This window comes from Penaeus monodon, chromosome 26 (genome assembly GCF_015228065.2).
Source record: "Penaeus monodon isolate SGIC_2016 chromosome 26, NSTDA_Pmon_1, whole genome shotgun sequence".
NCBI lineage: Eukaryota > Metazoa > Arthropoda > Malacostraca > Decapoda > Penaeidae > Penaeus > Penaeus monodon.
The window spans coordinates 6,390,895-6,395,894 of NC_051411.1; the positions used below are offsets into that span (position 1 = coordinate 6,390,895).

Genomic DNA, 5,000 nt, shown 5'->3' on the forward strand with positions numbered 1-5,000 from the left:
AATGGATGGAAGGCCTACTTTTCTCATAGCCTTTTACTGAACATTACTCTTTTTCCCTATTGTTCACATGGGAGCTAATTAAAAGAGAGATGCCAAGTCTCTAGCAAAGGGGGAGAAGTGATGGGAAAGATGGAACACTATTGCCATGATCACTCTGATAAAAAAAAGTGTTTACAAGTGAAACACGCACAACAACGCGACTGCTACCCTTTGCAAAATGTCAAAAACCTAGGAGGAATGAGAAAAGGCTGTAGCATTTATCGTCATGATTCCATTTCAAAATCAACCCAGAAGAAAAGAAGGAAAGTTCAACCTTAAATGAGTTTCACAAAAGGATTACTGTACAAGGAAGAGAGGGTGCTAGAAAAAAATATATGACAATCAAAAAAAAAGAACCAATATTCAGTTAATTACAAAACTCATTTACCAACTCTAATTCTCAGTTATTTTGAAAACCCTCTTGCTTTACCTGAGTCATTGGGAACAATTAATCTACTTCAAACAATATTAATAAGTATTCCTAACTGTTTTTTTTTTTTTTTTAACTTTCAACTAATTCCAAATTCCGCCACACATATATGTTACGTAATCATATTCCAACGTGATAAATTAGTTATCATAAAATGGGCTAATTGTTGAATTCTCTCAATGAATGTAGAAAAAAAGCATAGATAATACAGACTCTTTTAGCTGATGCCTAATATCAGAGCAGTTTCCCCCATTTTTCTGGAGAAAGCATAGGCAAATGTTATCAATTGGCAAATATTCACACATTAACCTTTAGCTTACGAAGTATGTATGCATAAGCAATAAATGAAAATAATATTGATAGTAATAAATAAAAACAATAATACATAACTAGGAAAAGAGAGAAAGAGACAGAAACAGATAAATATAACACAAACATATGCCTACCACAAAGCAACTGCTGTATTCCAAGACGGTATAGCATTCTTATCACAGTATATATGGTAGAAAAAATAATATATATATATATATCTATTTTGCTTAATACAAGTTATTTACTCAGGGGGAAAAATGCACCGTTCGTCTTAAGAAAAAAAAATGCTGATATCATGAGCTAGACATTTCCTTTGAATACCACAGTTATATAAATCTTTAAAAAGTCAAAAACCTAACAAGTTTTTCTTTTTCTTCTTCTTGTTCTTGTTCTTTTTCTATTACTACTATGTTAGTCTTGCTTTGTAAATCTTCTCTGCACTAACAACCAGCCTTTTAATATACTAATCAACACAAACAAGCGACACGAGACATACAAAAAAAAAAGCATAGTCACACAGTTGCAATATCTATCTTTTTCCCTTAGTTTGACATATGCACGGATTTTGTTGTTGTCACTATAAAAAAGGCACGAAGAACCAATTGATTATCTAAAATAAGATTTACACTTAAAAGCAGGTCAATGAGCAAATGAGTTCATAAAATCTTTAAAGTGAGTTTCAGAGTAGATTTAACAGGAACGCAGAAAAGCAGGGAGGTTAATGCTTACATAACATCCTGTATTATAATTCATACATTAAAATTATTGCAAAATACTGATGACTTCTCCATAATCCATTATAGTCACTGCATAGTTCTAGTCTCAACAGCCATATATAACTTTTATTGTCTAGTTTAGTATTCAAATTACTAGCATCCCCAAATTGGAAAAAATGTTCTAAAACTGCTTTTAAGAATAAGGCATAAAATCACATTTAGCATAGAGATGAAATATTAGACAAGTGATCACCAATAAAATTCACACATAATAAAATTTAAAAAACAAGATCAAACAAGACGATGCAAAAAGATGAATCGACTGACTAACCAATGCAAGAAACTGGCATATTTAAGCATTAGCTTTCCCTTTACAGTTACCTATCAAATCAGACAAACGTGCAACATGCAAACTATGAGAAAGAAGGAAAATTAAACATTCCGTCACAGTGCCTAAACTTGCCTAAACGTCCTTGGCTATCTCTAATGCACTATCCTATGACCCGAGCGCAAACTGTGTGACCTCTTTCCTCTATCTCTATCTCTCTCTCTCTCACTCTTTCTTTCTCTCTCTTTTTGGTATTTTTGAGGAAATTGTATTTGGAAGAAGTTTAGAAATATTCACCAACTATCACACGGAAAATACCTCTCAAGAAGCAGAGAAAGGCAAATCATCCAAGAAGAAAAGCTATCCGAGGTGGTAGTCATATTTATTTACAATACCATCCTCCATACATGTAAAAGGAGATTTCATAGCCTAAAGTCTTTTTTGTTTTTCTTTTACAAGTATATATTATCTCTCACTTTTGTAAATGAAAAGAAAAAAAAATTGCAAATCCCTTTTTTTTCCCCCCCCCCCACCCACCCAAGTGTTGATTTGCTCGCTGCTACCAAATACACAAATACCTTTTACTATTTAAGTGAAATTGAAATCATTATTTGCACTTCAAAATCAAACACCTCAATTCAAGATCTGGAGTTTAAAAAAAAAAGAAAAAAAAGTGAGATTTCATAATTTTTGAATGAGCTAGCCATCCTTCGTATTTTGTTTTTATTTGTATTTTTTCTGTCTATTTGGAACCTACCTTTAAAACCGTTGCATATAAAAAAAAGGAGAGGTGCGTAGTATTAATATTGCGCGAAAGTGGCCCCTATGTGTAAACAAGTATAAGAAGAAGAAAAACATAAAACACGAGAAACCAATTTCAGGTCATTAATGCATCAGTTAAAAAATAAATTGACTGGGCTCTGTCCCTGTACACTACAGAATAACTTTTGACTACAGAAATAAAAAAAATAATAATAATAACATTTTCACACACAGCAACAATATACAACAGTGACATAGGACTCTTCAATGAGATGTATGAAGACAGAGAATTTTGTGTACTGGCAGAAATATAGTGAGAAAAACATGAGAAACGAACACTCTTGAACACACGATAATGCTTACTGACAATCAGCATTGTGGGAAAGGAGAGATTTTTTGCCCATAAGGAAAATGCTTTTTCATCTGAACAAGGAATACTTTGGTTTTTGGAAATTATTCTAAGTGCAACTAGTCATTATGTGCATATAAAAATCATGTGGATAAAATATACTAACACATATAAAAAACTGGAATCTAACATTGCAAGAAGCTTCAATATGAGTTTTCTCATTAAAATGAACCTTCATAGTTTAACAAAACTTGGGCTTCTTTTACAGGCCAAACTACTACAATTAAGTATACAAAAAAAGGTTCAAAACCTATATCACTGACTGGCAATTTTTTTTGTTTTTTTTTTTGTTTTTTTGTTTTTTGTTCTATATCACTAGCCTATCTTTCAAGTTCTCTTTTACTTTTTCTGCCAAAACACAAAAATTTCTCGACGCTGGGGAGGCTGGTGTTTGATTGACTTGCATGTGCTTTGTGGTCGTGGCTCATTCATGTCGGAAATGGTTGCTTCCTCTACTGAGGGGGAAAGCTCTATAACATGTAACCATGCTGATATTTACAGGCAATCTACACAAATGAATAAAAATAATAATAATGTTAACAAAATATAAAATGCTCAAAAGTGGAATGAAGGAAAATGACAATGAGTGATTTTGTAGAACTGTCACCACTGTGATGCCTTAAGTCATTGCATCCAAGACTGTACAAAGACGACAAACCACTGGAAATTCAACATGTTCTATTGTCATTTTCCTTCCCACAAAAACTCTGCAACAGCTTTGCGAGATAGACTGACATGTATCTGGCTCTACCATGTGCCCAAGCCAATGCATACACATTTGAAGGCTGTCATAAGCTAAATGTATATCTGAGTGTATGGTATTACTTAAAGAAAAATCCATTTTACAAAATAGTATGTCTGTATAAATGAAGAATAAATTTTGATGGAAACTATCAGCAAATAAATATACATCACTAGTCTTAATTATTTCCATATAAATATAACCAAAACTCAAAGATCGTTTTTCTTTTTTTTTTCAGCTCTTTGAACTGTAATACTCTCAACACTTCAGAGCTTGGACACACCACAAGACACGAGACTACAGGTCAAAGGGTACAGGCTATAGGGGGGGGGTTCTACACACTACCAGCCACCAGCCAGCGTCTCGCAAAGAGTCCAAGACAGGCGTGGGATTGGGCGCATTCTGCTTGTGCTTCATTCAGGACTGAAAGCCGAAAGCGTGGAAGATTTTTTTAATACCGGTGTGGCGTGCGTCTTCTTGCGATCTTTGTGAAGTGGTAGACCCCATGGGGGAAGGGAAGTTTGGGGGCTGGGGAGAAAGAGAACGAGCCTGAGCCACCAGTTTGGGACCGATCATTGCAAGAATCTGTGTCGCCTGCATACTCTGACGTACACTTAAGAGAGACATAATCATTTAAAACCCTTCCTGTTATCATCTCTCCCACTCTCTCTCTCTCTCAGGATCTGAAGACTATCACTCCTGATCATCTGTTTTCTATCTTCCCTTTTAATTTCTAGACCTAATCTTGTAAAATAATATTTTCAGAGGCAAACCACAAGCGACACAGATATCTTGTCACCTTTCCCAGTCTGCATACACTGAGAAGGAACCAGTGAGGTGGAGATGCCATGGAAGTTGCATTATGTATAAATACCGGAAAACATGAAGCATCCGCCACCTTTACTTCAAAATGAAAAGAAATAATATCTTGGCTTCATGAACTAAGGTCCGTGTCATTCATCACATAAGGATTCTTTAGGATTTTTTTTTTTTTTCCATCTTGATTGTAGAGGAAAAAGAAGAATGGAAACATATCATGCACACATACTCCCATGAACGTTCTTGCATGAAGCCTTGTAAATCATTTTGCGTTATTTTTGTTCCCGTCAATACACTAACAGACACAATATCAGAGAAGAGAAAAGGGGCAAATCAATTTTGAATAATGCTTTATTGCAAGATTTTGCACTCCCAGCCCACTGGCTCCTTTCAGCATTTGCATTTGATGACCAACAGATGCTTTTCAAAAATGCTTTTTTGGA

The 5,000-nt window shown here is 34.5% G+C and overlaps 1 protein-coding gene across 14 annotated transcripts in view; it reads right to left on the reverse strand.

The window, feature by feature from the left end:
• LOC119589870 (kinesin light chain-like) overlaps positions 1-5,000 on the reverse strand; it is a 72,925-nt gene that overhangs the window by 11,830 nt on the left and 56,095 nt on the right. For 5 of the 14 annotated variants that reach the window (XR_005230212.1, XR_005230215.1, XR_005230213.1 and 2 more), the window contains one exon: positions 4,197-4,266. The exons of the other annotated variants lie outside the window; for them this stretch is intronic. The gene's annotated coding sequence lies outside the window, so the exon portion shown is untranslated. The remainder of the gene's footprint in view (positions 1-4,196; positions 4,267-5,000) is intronic. 14 annotated transcript variants of the gene reach the window in all.